The following is a 17,244-nucleotide window of genomic DNA, read 5'->3' as shown; positions in this document are numbered from 1 at the left end:
AATTAATTTGATGTGTTTATCTGACTTTTTATAACTGCCAACCTGTTTATAGCAAAGAATCGCCGGTGCCGACGCAAGAAACCGCCGATAAAGCATATTTCGCAAAGAGTCCGCCGATATGGATATGCACCATGCAACTGTGTATTAAATTTTAGTAACTATTTGAAATTCAATTCATTTTTATGCAACTTCTGTGGACAAGACATTTTGATTAACGATTTACAGCTGATTTCGAGATCAAAATATATAATTATACATAATATACAATCACGAATAAGGACGGTCCGAGCAAGTACATAAATATGCCTTTAAGCTTTAAAATGTTCTTAATAGTTGGTGTAAAACAGAAGTAATATGTTCATAGTTGATTTGACGAATTCGAACAATGAGAGATAAAATCTACTGAAGATTATTAAATTAGATAATAATTACAAAAAAATCAAACTGTCAAATTAATCCCCCCGCCCCAACCAAATAAGTCATAAATTCAAACTGACGAATAAGTAATGAATATTTCTACCTATTCTATTTCAAGTAAAACACTGTTTTTTTTTAATTTTATTTTTTATTATTATTATCTTTTATAATAATATTTTAGAAATAACACCTGCACAGAAAAGATTGCGAATCGGGATCTATAGGATGTTGCCGCATATTTATAGATTCGCCTGCTGATAAACGGTACTGATCGCCGCAAACTGATAAAGTTTCTCCATAATACACATCCACAACAGTGTCGCGGCATGGCGATGGAAAAATCAATAATCTATCGGCTTATCAGTGGCGTTGCAATGGATGGATCCGTAAACCGATCAATAAACTCCGCCCCTTAGTTACTGTTGCTGCTTCCCACAAGCTTCTTTCAAAATGGCGGATTAATGTACATTAGCGATTGACTCGCTAGAAAGTATTTCAGATGATATCTGTGTGAAATACTTACCAAAATGTGAACCAAAATGCACAAAGATGGCTGTCAAAGAGGCTTAGTTGTTTTACTAAAGATTATGTACATGACATTAAGGTTATCAGAAGAAACCACGGTAAAAGTTAGCCCCAAATGCTGGCGTTATCAAAGAAAAATCACTTTCCGTCTTTGCTAGATATTCCTGACAGGAAAAATATTGAGTCCTTATGCAAATGCATGGTATATTTATAATCTTAGTTATCTTTTAAGCAACATGTGAAAAGAAATTACGTCTTAGATTATAATATAAATTATTTGATCAAAATAGTACAGTAAAACACCGCTCGCTCGAGGTCGCAAGGGGATGAGCAAAATGCTCGAGTTATCCATGGTTTCGAGTGACCCAAACATTGACCAACATATGAAGAAAACTGAAGTTTGTTTTACGGTCATCGGGACCGTTTGCTGAGTAAACGGTGATGCGTAATAATAACATACTTGTGACATTTTCGAAAACAAACGTATTACAAACGTTATCTATTGATAGACGTTTCAATATGTAATTTGTAAATGGCACATGCGAAGAAACAACTAAGATATTTTTTAAAATTTTTATTCATCAACAAGTGCATATCATAATTATCGTCTCAATTTTATGAAACGGCTATATTATTTCCTTCATTTGCATGCAAACAACCGCTGATAAAATTACTAAGATTTCGATCCGCAGAAAAGATGATTTAAGTATCAGTAATTGATCGATATTTGATCAATAAAACTTTTCTTTAAGCTTTAACAATAATTAATCTCATCATAATATCAAATATACCGACAAACAAACATTTATTAATAAGATAGTCTGGGAATAGACTACTACGCAATTCTCACGGTGTGTGAAAATGTTTAATTAACCGATACATTCTGACCGCCGAAGGTGTGAAAAATTTTGACACCTCTGCTCGAGTTAGCCAGAAACAACAAAGAAATAAATTAAACACAGGACCAGTGTCATGCTCGAGCGAAACGAGATTATCGGTGCTCGACACAGCATGGTAAAATCACTTAGGGAAATAGAAGGGAATCGGCCGGACCACATGAATTGCTCAGCGAGCCAGGGGCTCGAGTCACGATGCTGACGAGCGGTGTTTCAATGTATGTCCCCGTCTGTCGTATAGAGACTGTTTCCACGCTGGCTTTACCATAAAATATCAACTCATGTGGTCAAATGTGTAAGTGATTCTTACATCAAGATAACATTTTCAACAGATAAAGAAATTTATTAATTGGTTCAATAGCTTTATATTAACGTTGCGTAATACTCTACTGTTCTTATTTTACAAGTATGTTTTGCGATCGCGCTGCTGTTGCAATTGATTATGGACCTGTCGATCACCGCTGTGATATCAATTAAGTTAAATATTCCCATTGTATTATAATATATATTTGTAAAATACCACGCAGTTGTCTTAAAAATAAACATATGTCCATTCTTGGTGTATATTTCAGAACTAATTTTTGCGTGAAAACTTACAAAATTTTGAACATTTGGTAGGCATATTAATTTTATTTTCAGTGCGGTCGTACATTGCTCGCAAATCATAGGGCTGATTAAATCTCCTCCACAATTAAATTAAACAAATTCCAGACCAGCAAAGTTAAACAAGTCTATCACAGCAATGGCACAAACCAAAAGGGACAAAGATCTTGCCGAAACCTATTAACCATGTTTTTGTTAGACCGGTGGAAACAAGGAAATGAAAACCTGTGATCTGTTTACTTGACAGTTCATATAATATATGTCTTCATTTTGCAAGCAAAACAAAAAATAAAAATGAAAAAAGAGAAAACAAACAGATAAAATGAATCCATTTGCATTTATTGTATCATAGTATTAATAGTAGTTATAAATAGTTCACAATAGTCATAAGGTAAAATAAATATATGAAACAAAAAATTCAGCGACATTTTAAACCGCATCGCCATGTGCGTATATTTTTTTTTTTTCAAATTGCATTTAAAAGCAAGCACTTGACAGGAAAATCGGTTTAAACTTATCAATTGTCAGACTTCCTTGAATAAAACAGAATGGTGTCGAAACAGGGGATACTGTTGTCATACTTGCTGTCTACAAATATGAAAGACATAATATAACATAATAAATAATGAGAAAGCATTAAAATTCACTCCCGAATATTTATCTTTATGCTCCTGATTTAATGTCTGATTAATAAAAGCTTACGTTTTATCCTTGAAATAAAGTTAATATGCCGTGCACTGTCCAGATCTTATTTATATGTTTGAATAATGGTTTTGGTATTCTATGTAAAATTAATTTACATGTATATGTTTTGACTTTGTTAATGACTCGTTCAATGTGCGCTCTATGTTTAATTTTTTTTTGTGTAAGAAGATTGGTTGCTTAATTCAACATTTTTATGTAGTATAGCTAACATACAGTCAAATGCGAAAATATAGAATATATTGCTGAAGAAGGTTAGCTGTTATTTTTATATGAAATAAGATATAAATGACTTATATATTTAATACCTTGAACGAAATAATTCTGCGATCGGCCTAAATTAAAATAAAGTGAGCAAATTCGTATTAAAATACCGATCACAGACAAATGAGTAAAGAGAGACGGACGATTCATGATGTATTATATAGGTTATTATATTATACCATGCACATTAGTGACACACACACACACATCAGTTTCAATATAAAGTTTATTAGAATTACATTTGAGCAGATTGCTTATTGATCCGTTTAACATTCAACGCTTATATTTTTCTAAATCGGCCTTTGGTTTACGGAAAAAAATAAATCTTCCCCCTTCTAGCCTTTCCGGGTACCGCTCGTCAGGCATTACATATTCCTAACGCACACCTCAACACCACTTCCTTCGAAAAAAATATGTATAAAACTTAAAAGAATAAGTCAGTAACGGTTTCTAAGTGAAAGCTTGTGGGAAGCAATGGCTGGTTAGCAACAAGGTAAGTGCACTGAATAATCTGCGTTATCTTATTGGTCAATATCATAGATAACATTTAGTTTGATTGACAGCCCGCATCCATCCATTCCTTAGTAGTTGCTATTTTCATGCAGAATCATGAACACATTTTTTGAGCGTATTGAAACTAGTTATTGGATTTCAGAATAGGTCACATGATCAAAACAAGTGTCGGTTTCAGAATCGATCACGTGATCAAATCAAGCGTCTTTATTATTCTTACGCTTAAGAAGATCTTTTATAATTTATATTTATAATGCTGTTTAGTTTTCTTCACATACTGTTGTTAATATAAAATGTGTAGATCTATTTAATCATATCTGAATCAAAAATATAATTGCAAAATGCAATATGAAAGTTATGTTTGGTAAATACTTTGGAACTTGTTTTCTGTGTGTTGTCAGGTTGGTCATAAGCTCGACAAGAAAATTGAAAGACGGTTTGTTAAATCTGGGGGCATTGCCCCCAATTAATGGACTGAATAGCGAACAATGCAGACAAAGATCAGCCTGCACGGACATGCAGGCTTATCTTTGTCTGCACTGGTTGCAGTAGCATAGCATTGTTTCACTTTTCCTCAAATTTACAAAGTAGATGTTAAAATTTTACCCCCAGTCGTCACATTTAAATGTGTAAACTGAAGAGTTTTTCACCGCTTAAAATGATTGCAGGTTAATTTACTTTTCAGATATGATTTTTAACATATAATGTTATATTCCGGGGGTCACAAAGATAAGATATTTGTTGTGAAATGGAATCCTTTTGATACTAACAAGCTTATCACAGTCGGTGTGAAACATATCAAATTCTGGACGCAGGCAGGTAAAAATCTTTTGACTTGTATTAGCTCTTAAAGTGTCTGTGTGTCCATTCATTAGTTGTTATTCAGCTTGATATTTTATTTTAAACAATTATCTTTATATAATGTTTTAATCAGAAAAAACATTTGACAAGGTACAGGAATCTCTGTGGCTGAACTGTTAAAGTACTGAGTACAAATTATTTACCCTTCACTGCTGAGAGATAGAAACCTGGCTTTTTACATAGAATTCTTTCATGTGAGGAAGCCATCAAGCTGGCTTACAGAAGGTTGATAGTTTTATCCAGGTGCTAGAAAATGATGAATTAATGCACAAAGGGCTACCTGGGGTCTTCCTGCATTAGAAGTCATCATATGATCTGTAATTGTGTTGGTGTGATATTTAACCCAACAAAAACAAAATTTGATAAGGAACAAATTGTATGTGTTGCTTTCAGTTGATTGATAATACATTTGTTAAACACTGCTGTTTAGGATATTCTTCTGTTGTACATACTTGCAGTGTTGCCATTTTTTTAAAGTTTTTAACATTTATTAATATCTGTACACTGTATATATATAGGTGGAGGTTTTACATCCAGCCGAGGAACTTTTGGAAAGATCGCCAAGAACTGTGATATGTTGTGTATAGCTTTTGGAAAAACTGAAGACGTAACATATTCTGGTGGCAGTGATGGTAACATGTTTGTCTGGGCTGGAACTAATTTACAGAAAATTGTCAAAGCTCACGAGGGACCATTGTTTGTTATGCACTCACTTGATAAGGTATAACGTGTGTACCTAATATTAGTGTGACAGTCATAATTCTTAACATTTTACCTGTCTTACATGTGCATATATATGGGTATTATCTATTTCAGCTGATAATTGTGTGATAATTGTCTTAAAAGTAATCACTAACAGTAAGGGTGAAAATTGCAAAAATAGTCATTTGATACACAGAATTTGAAATATATCATATTTTTGTACCCCCCGAACAACAAAGTTGTAAGGGGGGGTATACTGGTTTCAGGTTGTCCGTCCGTCCGTCTGTCTGTCCGTAGACGCAATCTTGTGCGCACCATCTCTCCTCATCCCCTTGACACAATTTAATGAAACTTCACACAAGTGATCAGTAACAACAGTAGTTGTGCATGGGGCATGTTAGGTTCTTTCAGAAAAAAAAATTGTAGAGTTATGGGACTTTGCTTTTTGTTACTATACTATATACATAGACACAATCTTGTGCGCACTGTCTCTCCTCATCCCCTTGCGCACAATTTAATGAAACTTCACACAAGTAATCAGTAACAACAGTAGTTGTGCATGGGGCATGTTAGGTTCTTTCAGAAAAATGTTTTGCAGAGTTACGGGACTTTGTTTTTTGTTTCTATACTATATACATAGACACAATCTTGTGCGCACCATCTCTCCTCATCCCTTTGACAAAATTTAATGAAACTTCACACAAGTGACCAGTAACAACAGTAGTTGTGCATGGGGTATGTTAGGTTCTTTCAAAAGAAAAAATTGCAGAATTATGGAACTTTGTTTTTCGTTAACATACTATGTACATAAAGTCTACATATGCAATCTTGTGCGCGCCTAATCTTCTGAACCCTTGCACACAGTTTAATGAAACTTCACACAAGTGATCAGTAACAACAGTAGTTGTGCATGGGGCATGTTAGATTCTTTCAGAAAAAAAATTGCAGAGTTATGGGACTTTGTTTTTTGTTACTATACTACATACATAGACACAATCTTGTGAGCACCATCTCTCCTCATCCCCTTGTCACAGTTTAATGAAACTTCACACAAGTGATCAGTAACAACAGTAGTTGTGCATGGGGCATGTTAGGTTCTTTCAGAAAAATGTTTTGCGGAGTTACAGGACTTTGTGTTTTGTTACTATACTATATACATAGACACAATCTTATGCGCACCATCCCTCCTCATTCCCTTGACACAATTTAATGAAACTTCACACAAGTGATAAGTAACAACAGCAGTTGTGCATGGGGCATGTTAGGTTCTTTTGAAAAAAAAAAATGCAAAGTTATGGGACTTTGTTTTTCGTTAACTTACTATGTACCTACAGTCTACATATGCAATCTTGTGCGCACCTAATCTTCCGAACCCTTGCACACAATTTAATGAAACTTCACACAAGTGATCAGTACCAACCCTAGTTGTGCATGGTGCATGTTACATTCTTTTAGATAAATATTCTGCAGAGTTATGGGACTTTGTTTCTTGTTAACGTACTATGTACATACAGTCTGCATATGCAATCTTGTGCGCGCCTAATCTTCCGAACCCTTGCACACAATTTAATGAAACTTCACACAAGTGATCAGTACCAACCCTAGTTGTGCATGGTGCATGTTACGTTCTTTTAGATAAATATTCTGCATAGTTATGGGACTTTGTTTTTTGTTACTATACTGTATACATACAGTCTATATACATACAGTCCACATAATTATGCAATCTTGTGTGCGTCAGATTGCAATGTACCATGTCAGTGCATGTGGGGGGTACATTCATCACCTTTAGTGATAGCTCTAGTTCACTGATTTTTACTGAATGTGCAAAATCTGGTTCATACCATCAAAAGAAGAAAAACTGTTTGTATAACACAAGATGAAAATGCATTTCACTGGGGATCACCAAAATTTACATTTTCATTCATTTGCTATGCCACTATTGACAATTTTTAACAGGTGTTCACTCGGTAAAAGATATTTTCATCTTGCGCTCAATCAAATGCTTTTTGACATAACTAGACACAAGAAATTTATGTATAAGAAAATATTATGATAACTTTATTACTGCTTATTGGAATTTATATTGCTTTGCAATGATTCAAGATAGATTTTTCTCCTATGATGTTAGGGTTTTGTGACGGGTGGAAAGGATGGTGTTATTGGTCTATGGGATGACCAGTTTGAGAGATGCCTGAAGAATTACCACCAAGAGAACCTGTCTCCACAGTCACGAGGTCGACTCCTCACGGACTCACCAGCCGTACGTGCCAGTGTTGGGACATGGGAAGATATTAGTGGGAACTAGAAATGGAGAAATTTTAGAAGTGGATAAAGCTGGACCGATTACACTTATTACACAAGTATGTATTTTAACCCTTACCCTGCTAAATTTCTGTAATGAACTTGTCCATGTTTCAATTTTTCGAAAGTACCATTAATTGTAAAAAGTAGTGATTACCAAAAAGATACTGACTGAATGGTGAACAGTGCAGATCTTGATCAAACTGCACTGATGTACTTTATATCTCTTGCATTTCAGAGTAATTGATGCTGCTGTTCTTAAATTCATTGGTTGAAAAATTTGATTTCTGAAGTTACATATTTTTCATTATTCACAGGGTCATTTAGAAGGAGAAGTATGGGGTTTGTCCGTTCACCCGATCAAAGATTTCTGTGTGACAACCAGCGATGGATGATAAAACACGAGTTTGGGATATCTCAGACAGCCACAAGATGGTGAACTTTCAAATACTCAAACAGGGAGCTAGATGTGTAGATTTCTCACCTGATGGGAAATTCCTGGCTGTCAGTCTTAGAGATGGTTAGTTTATGATGTTTTATAATTGCTCTTAGTCATTCACTCTCATTTAATACAAATGAAACTATGTATAGCACTGAATTGTTTCAAACTGATGGAATATTCTAATAGTACATTTTTGCTGTTTAAACAATCCATTGTACTTCTGGAAAACATACAGTCATGATTAAAGTCAATTACTGTGAAATCATTGATATTCGTGGGGGACTGATTTTCGTGGTTGAGTCGATCCATGAAATTTAATCCCAATGAACAAGTAAAATTCCCATTCATTTTTGTCGAGCCTGCTTGCAGAAGTGAAGACATAGTTGTTCAAATGGCTGTTCGGTGTATGTCTGTGTGTCCGTCCGGATTTGTTTGTCCAGACCATAACTTTGATGTGCATGGAGCAATTTCGTTTATATTTGGCATGAGTGTTAACCTCATTGAGACGGAGTGTCCTGCGCAGAAGTCAAGGTCACACTTGGAGGTCAAAGGTTAATTTCAATAATGACTTTGTCTGGAGCATTTCTTCTTCATGCATGGAGGGATTTTGATGTAACTTGGCACAAATGTTCACAACCATGTGACGGAGTGTCATGCGCAAGAACCAGGACCCTAGGTCTAAGGTCAAGGTCACACTTAGAGGTCAAAGGTTAGATACAAGAATGACTTTGTCCAGAACATTTCTTTTTCATGCATGGAGGGATTTTGCTATAACTTAGCACAGTTGTTCACCATCATGAGATGGAGTGTCATGTGCAAGAACCTAGAATTACTTCCCTTTGTTGTTACTATAAATAGCTTATATTGTAACTATTTTATTACTGAATCGAGACCACTTTTCTGTAGTACAATATGCATGTTACATCCAATTTTGAGGTGTATTTTGACCTATCTCTACTGGTAAGAATTTTTGTGTGGACTTAGATCTTTTTAGCTCACCTGTCACATAGTGACAAGGTGAGCTTTTGTGATCACCCTTCGTCCGTCGTGCGTCCGTCTGTCAACAATTTCTTGTCTGCACGATAGTGGTTTCATTTATGATTTTATTTTAACCAAACTTGCACACAACTTGTATCACCATAAGATCTTGGTTCCTTTCTTGAACTGGCCAGATCCCATTATGGGTTCCAGAGTTATGGCCCCTAAGAGGGCCAAAATCAGCTATTTTGACCTTGTCTGCACAATAGCAGCTTTATTTATGATTTGATTTTTACCAAACTGGCACACAACCACAATAAGATCTTGGTTCCTTTCTTGAACTGGCTAGATTCCATTATGGGTTTCAGAGTTATGGCCCCTGAAAGGACCAGAATTAGCTATTTTGCCCTTGTCTGCACAATAGCAGCTTCATTTATGATTTAAATTTAATCAAACTTGCACAAAACTTGTGTTGCGATAAGATCTCAGTTCCTTTGTTAAACCGGCCAGATCCCCTAATGGGTTCCAGAGTTATGGCCCCTGAAAGGGCCAAAATTAGCTATTTTGACCTTGTCTGCACAATAGCAACTTCATTTATGATTTGATTTTAACCAAACTTGCACACAACTTGTATCACCACAAGATCTTGGTTCCTTTCTTAAACTGGCCAGATTCCATCATGGGTTCCAGAGTTATGGCCCCTTAAAGGTCCAAAATTGGCTATTTTGGCTTTTGCAGCCATATAGAGACTTCATTTATGGTTTTATTTGATACAAACTTCCAAAATATCTTCAACAACAATAAATCTTGGATTCCATGACAAATCAGATCCAATCGTAGTTTCCAGAGTTATTTTATATCTGATTACCTCCCCTGATGGTAGTCAAAATGGATTTATATCAGTAAGTACTTACAGGACTTATTTGAAATTTCATTATTGTCATTAGTTGGACCGAGCCAATCAGGGTAGATAACAATGGACTGATTTTATGTCAAATTACCTCCCTTTATTTCAAATTAAAATGGGTATATCTCCGTAACTAATGAAGATACTGATCTGAAATTTCATTTATGTCAACAGATTTATTTGGCAGATCCTTCTTTTTAGCTCATCTGATTTTTTGAAAAAAAAAGATGAGTTATTGTCATCACTTGAGCGGTTGTCGGCGTCGGCGTCGGCGTTGCCTGGTTAAGTTTTATGTTTAGGTCAGCTTTTCTCCTAAACTATCAAAGCTATTGCTTTGAAACTTGGAATACTTGTTCACCATCATAAGCTGACCCTGTATAGCAAGAAACATTACTCCATCTTGATTTTTGCAAGATTTATGGCCCCTTTTGTACTTAGAAAATATCAGATTTCTTGGTTAAGTTTTATGTTTAGGTCAACTTTTCTCCTAAACTATCAAAGCTATTGCTTTGAAACTTGGAATACTTGTTCACCATCATAAGCAGACCCTGTACATCAAGAAACATAACTCCATCTTGCTTTTTGCAAGAATTATTGCCCCTTTTGGACTTAGAAAATCAGTTTTCTTGGTTAAGTTTTATGTTTAGGTCAGCTTTTCTCCTAAACTGTCAAGCTATTGCTTTAAAACTTGCAACACTTGTTCACCATCATAAGTTGACCCTGTACAGCAAGAAACATGACTCCATCCTGATTTTTGCAAGATTATGGCCCCTTTTGGACTTAGAAAATATCAGATTTCTTGGTTAAGTTTTATGTTTAGGTCAACTTTTTCTCTTAAACTATCAAAGCTATTGCTTTGAAACTTGCAACACTTGTTCACCATCATAAGCTGACCCTGTACAGCAAGCAACATAACTCCATCCTGCTTTTTGCAATAATTATTGCCCCTTTTGGACTTAGAAAATCATTTTCTTGGTTGAGTATTATGTTTAAGTCAACTTTTCTCATAAACTATCAAAGCTATTGCTTTAAAACTTGCAACAGTTTTTCACCATCATAAGTGGACACTGAACATCAAGAAACATAACTCTATCCTGCTTTTTGCAAGAATGATGGCCCTTTTTAGACTTAGAAAATCATGGGTAGGACAATATTTCTATTACACAAAAAAAAAATCAGATGAGCGTCAGCACCCGCAAGGCGGTGCTCTTGTTTTAACTTACAATAATTTTCTTTTGAATTACTTCCCTTTTAGGTTACTATAAATAGCCTATTTTTAGTAACTTTTTTATTATTGGCCGTAGGGAAAAACCGCGACCACTTTTCTGTGGTACAACATGGATGGTACCTCCAATTTTTAGGTGTATTTTGACATATCTGTATCTTGTAAGAATTTTGTTTTTCTTTTTGGTTAAATTTCTTTCCTTTGTTGTTCCTGTCCTTTGGACTTAGATATTTTTTCTGAGGACCTTCTTGTCCTCAATCGCAATGATAACAGGTGAGCGATATAGGGCCATCATGGCCCTCTTGTTAAAGATTTGCTTCCCTTTGTTGTTACTATAAATAACTTATATTGTAACTTTTGCAATAATTTTTCATTTGGCATAAATGTTTGCCTCAATGAGACAGGGTGTCATGTGCAACTCCTAGTCCTTTGGACAGCTGGTGGGCTTGACATGTTGCCTGTGGGCATCTAGTATGTTTAAAAGTTGAAATCCACAAATTTAAATTAAATATATCCCTACAAAATTGCCATCTGGACCAAAACCTCGAAATTTCATGTCCACGAAATTAAATGATTTTACAGTATCACAATATTCAGTTTAAAAAAAATAAAGATGAAATTGTCTGTTAGCAGGTCACTTTAAATGTATAACCTTTGGTCTTTGTACAGTTGAACCTGCCTTAACAGCCTGTGTTAAGTGGCCATTTGCCTTAAGCAGCCAGTCAGCTTACTTCCCAAATTTAATTTTTGTTCTATTATCAACTTGTCTTAAGCAGTCACCTGTCTTAAGCAGCCAGGTTCAGTTCCTTCCTTGACTTTATTTAATACAGGTTTGACTGTAGTCTTGTGTGTAATATGATTAAAATACTTTATTTTCAGGGAGTTTTACAGTGTTGAATTCAGACACAATGGAAGAAATTATCTCCTTACATCACAGGAAAGAGGAAATTGCTGACATTAAATTTTCTCCAGGTAAATTTTGAGCATGGAGCTCTAATAAATGACTTTAATCAGTGATTTGCATTAGATAGGACTAAACTGTACCAGTCCACAATTTATGATATGCTTGGAGGCTTAAGGTGGCATGTGGTGTGTAAAGACACAAAAAAACTCAATGAACAGTTTTCTTATCTGTGCTGTACTTTATAATATATGCAGTATAACCTTTATCCAAAGCACCTCTAGAAGAGTGCATAACTCCATAATGAGGCAAACATTTTCTGACTAGAATTATTTCTTAGTAAGGTCCATGCAACAAGCTGCAAACAACAAACAAGTTTGTCTTACCAGGCCTCGATCTTGACAGTAGCCCGGTAGCCCGAGGCTACCAGTTTTACAGACGGACTACTGAATTTCCCAAGCTGGGTAGTCTGTCGGGCTACTAAGTTTTCAAACATGTTAATAATAAAAGTGTGAAATTTCACCGATTTATCTGATGTTTCCTTTTAAATGACAACGATATTTTCAGTCCTCATAACACGAAAATTACCTGGATTGACTGGAATTTACCCGAGAATCGTAAATATATCAAAACGTCATGCCAGTAACTTTCCATTCTACGAGCACGTGCGACCTATCGTATCGCTGTTACTTAAATGTTTATCGACACGTACACAAAAAACGCTTGTAGTGCATTCATTTTTTAATATAATCGCTTCAAATTTTCAGCACCGCTTTAGAAGTAATACAGTTTGAATTCTATAACAATTTTAATAAGATGTCGACAGAAATGTAGGCAAAATTCTATAAAAACGATCAAAGTTTCATACAATTATTTGTAAAATTTCAAACAGCGCGATCTTAATTATTTATTTATTTCTAAAAGTAAATAAATAGTACATACTATGGTCATAAAATTCAGACTTTTGACAAGAAAGTACAAAAATCAGAATTAAAAAGTCTTAAATAATGAAAAAGCGGCAGCAATTTAAATACATCGAGTAAAACGATTTTTGGCAAACAGATTTCTGCAAGTGTGGATGAATAGGTTACGGGACCTCGTGAACGTAAATAAAAACAATGATTGTTTTAAAATAAAGCAGTGTGATGTCGCTGTGGTTTTTAATAAGTTTAATAAGTAAATGAATCTTTGTACATTGTCTTTTTTGACTCGACACTATGTCAGATATTCTTTTCAAACAATAATGTAAATTCTTTGAGGGCAAATAGGTCACAGAGGTAGGATATCTACTATTATTGTTTGACACATTTACCTGTCAGTTTATACGGGATATTGCACATTCTCTTTAAAAAAAATAAAGAAGATACTTTTTTACTGATTTCTTCTCAGCAATTTAAAGAACCGAGGCCGTTCGATCAGACAGTGATGTGCCACATTGCGCGAAAACATTACGTAATGCCATGACAATCTCGGGCAACTAAACCACTTTGATCTCCGCTTCAGATGCCATGATACCGACACACTTCTTTTAGTTCTTTGAGGGGGTTTTAATTGATGATGATAACAAGGCCAATTACTTGTTTATCAACAGAATAATTACCGATAATTGTTAATGTTTTTTTTTTTCGCTTTAAACACGGGTGGGTTGATAATGATTATTGTGTCCGCGTCGCCAAGTGACTGTGATAATAGGCTACATTTACTTGATAATAATGCTTAAAAAAATACCGACCTACCGACCCTACTTTTTTTGGCCATGCCACCAGAAACACAAGATTTTTGGGGGTTGGGGGCAGGGGGAGCTAACCAGGCTGATTCATTATTTCAGTTTAATTTGAACAGCTACACTACATTTTAAAGGCTCTGGCTAAAAAAGTAAGTTTTAGAAGGGTAGTGCAAATCTGAACCCCACGCCTGGCATATAACTAGATACTGGTATAGGTCTTACACTTTTTTCTACAGTTTTCTCCCATAATTTCTGTCTGCTAGTTACTTGAATATTGCAACATGGTTATCCACTTACGTTGGCTTAGCCTGCCCATGGATAGTGTGGGTAGGTTAGTTGCCTACCATTTAAATAACTGAATGTTGAATCAAGCATAAACTAAAATACATCATATTTATAAACAAAATGATTTCGGGCAGTTAAAAATGTTTTCGGGCAAGTGGTTTTCTTAACTTACTTGCCCGAAGGACAAGTGCTGAAAAAAAATTAAGGCGAAGACTGTAATATATTTTTAGCTCGACTATTCGAAGAATAAGTAGAGCTATCCTACTCACCACGGCGTCGGCGTCACACCCTGGTTAAGTTTTTCGTACCAGTCCACATTTTGACAAAGTCTTTTGAGATAAAGCTTTGAAACTTTCAACACTTGTTTACCATCACCATGTCCAGTTATAGGCAAGAGTACATAACTCTGTCAAGCATTTTGACTGAATTATGGCCCCTTTTGACTTAGAAATCTTGGTTAAGTTTTTCGTACCAGTTCATATTTTGACAAAGTCTTTTGAGATAAAGCTTTGAAACTTTCAACACTTGTTTACCATCACCATGTCCAGTTATAGGCAAGAGTACATAACTCTGTCAAGCATTTTGACTGAATTATGGCCCCTTTTGACTTAGAAATCTTGGTTAAGTTTTTCGTACCAGTTCATATTTTGACAAAGTCTTTTGAGATAAAGCTTTGAAACTTTCAACACTTGTTTACCATCACCATGTCCAGTTGTAGGCAAGAGTACATAACTCCATCAAGCATTTTGACTGAATTATGGCCCCTTTTTGACTTAGAAATCTTGGTTAAGTTTTTCGTACCAGTCCACATTTTGACAAAGTCTTTTGAGATAAAGCTTTGAAACTTTCAACACTTGTTTACCATCACAATATCCAGTTGTAGGCAAGAGTACATAACTCCGTCAAGCATTTTGACTGAATTATGGCCCCTTTTGACTTAGAAATCTTGGTTAAGTTTTTCGTACCAGTTTATATTTTGTGTAAAGTGTTTGACATATGGCTTTGAAACTTTTATATCTTGTTCAGTATAATAGTCTCTATCAATAGGCAAGAGTACGTAACTCTCTCCTCTTTTTTGGCTGAATTATGGCCCTTTTGAACTTGGAAACTGGTTCTGTTTTGTATATGTCCATGTTTTGTCAAGACTATTTGACATATGTCTTTTAAACTTTAAACACTTGTTTATCATTATGATTTCCATCTCTAGGCAAGAGTACATAACTCTGACAACTATTTTGACTGAATTATGGCCCTTTTTGGACTTTCAAATTTGTTCAGTTTTTCTTACAAGTCAGCGTTTTGTCAAAACTATTTGAACTGTGGCTTTGAAACTTTTAACACTAGTTTATCAACATGATTTCCATCTGTAGGCAAGAGTACATAACTCTGTCAACTATTTTGACTGAATTATGGCCCCTTTTGGACTTGGAAATTAGTTAAATTTTTCATATAAGTCCATGTTTTGCCTAACATATAACTTAACATATTTGCCATCATGGTCACACATTGCCATTTAGTGCAAGACTAATCGAAATCCACAAATACAGGAACATTTTTTGTTTAATCCATTTTTTTGTTTAGTCTGAAAATCTATGGAAATATTTTGACCCCATTCTTCAATCAATTCTTCGAATAGTCGAGCGCGCTGTCATCCGACAGCTCTTGTTCTCTTTTCCAAAACGGGACTACCAGAAACCTGGTCGGGCTACTTGATTCCACAAGTTGGTAGCCCTGTTGGCTACCAGCAAAAGAAGGTTAAGATCGAGGCCTGCTTATATCTGCTTTGTTGAAATGAAATTGAGCTTTGTGGTAGTTGTTATTAGCTCGACTATACGAAGTATAAGGAGAGCTATCCTACTCGACCCGGCGTCGGCGTCTTTCCGCGTCCCCACCTTGGTTAAAGTTTTTTTACACTTTCACTTTTTTCAACTTACCTCTGTAATTACTTGATGGATTTGATTCAAACTTGAAATACTTATTCCTTATCATCATCCACATCATCTGACATAAGGGCACCAATATTTAATGAATTATGCCCCTTTTTGCTTAGGATATACTTACATAGTGTTTTGATACTTTTTATGCCCCCCTTTGAAAAAGGAGGGGTATATTGTTTTGCAGATGTCTGTCGGTCGGTCGGTCGGAATGTAGACCAATCCGTTTCCGGATGATAACTCAAGAACGCTTTGGCCTAGGGTCATGAAAGTTGATAGGGAGGTTGGTCATCACCAGCAGATGACCCCTATTGTTTTTGAGGTCTGTATGTCAAAGGTCAAGGTCACAGTGACCCTGAATAGTAAAACGGTTTCCGGATGATAACTCAAGAACACTTGGGTCTAGGATCATGAAAGTTGATAGGGAGGTTGGTAATGACCAGCAGATGACCCCTATTGATTTTGAGGTCAGTATGTTAAAGGTCAAGGTCACAGTGACCCTGAACAGTAAAACGGTTTCTGGATGATAACTCAAGAACGCTTGGGCCTAGGATCAGGAAAGTTGATAGGGAGGTTGGTAATGACCAGCAGATGACCCCTATTGATTTTGAGGTCAGTATGTTAAAGGTCAAGGTCACAGTGACCCTGAACAGTAAAACGGTTTCTGGATGATAACTCAAGAACGCTTGGGCCTAGGATCATGAAAGTTGATAGGGAGGTTGGTAATGACCAGCAGATGACCCGTATTGATTTTGAGGTCAGTATGTCAAAGGTCAAGGTCACAGTGACCAGGAACAGTAAAATGGTTTCCAGGCAATAACTCAAGAACGCTTGGGCCTAGTGTCAGGAAAATTGATAGTGAGGTTGGCCATGACCAGCAGATGATCCCTATTGATTTTGAGGTCATTAGGTCAAAGGTCAAGGTTACATTGGCCAGGAACAGTTAAATGGTTTCTGATCTTCTTGTCCAAAACCATAGGGCCTAGGGCTGTTTCTGTAAATATGTAAGTAAAAGGAATTATCATTTAGCATTAACATACATGTCATACATCCCGGATT

The 17,244-nt window shown here is 35.7% G+C and overlaps 1 protein-coding gene and 1 long non-coding RNA gene across 2 annotated transcripts in view; one reads left to right on the top strand and one right to left on the bottom strand.

Annotated features, from left to right (window-relative positions):
- LOC128555113 (target of rapamycin complex subunit lst8-like) overlaps positions 1-17,244 on the bottom strand; it is a 494,046-nt gene that overhangs the window by 432,331 nt on the left and 44,471 nt on the right. The gene's annotated exons all lie outside the window — the stretch shown is intronic.
- Positions 1-17,244, top strand: part of LOC123563854 (uncharacterized) — a 41,244-nt gene that overhangs the window by 15,995 nt on the left and 8,005 nt on the right. The window contains exons 3-7 of the long non-coding RNA XR_008369796.1: positions 4,606-4,739; positions 5,300-5,502; positions 7,615-7,846; positions 8,105-8,307; positions 12,219-12,311. This is a non-coding gene — a long non-coding RNA (uncharacterized LOC123563854). The remainder of the gene's footprint in view (positions 1-4,605; positions 4,740-5,299; positions 5,503-7,614; positions 7,847-8,104; positions 8,308-12,218; positions 12,312-17,244) is intronic.

Source organism: Mercenaria mercenaria, chromosome 2 (assembly GCF_021730395.1).
Source record: "Mercenaria mercenaria strain notata chromosome 2, MADL_Memer_1, whole genome shotgun sequence".
Lineage (NCBI taxonomy): Eukaryota > Metazoa > Mollusca > Bivalvia > Venerida > Veneridae > Mercenaria > Mercenaria mercenaria.
The sequence above is the reverse complement of the archived record's forward strand: the minus strand, read 5'-3'. Positions and strand labels throughout refer to the sequence as shown.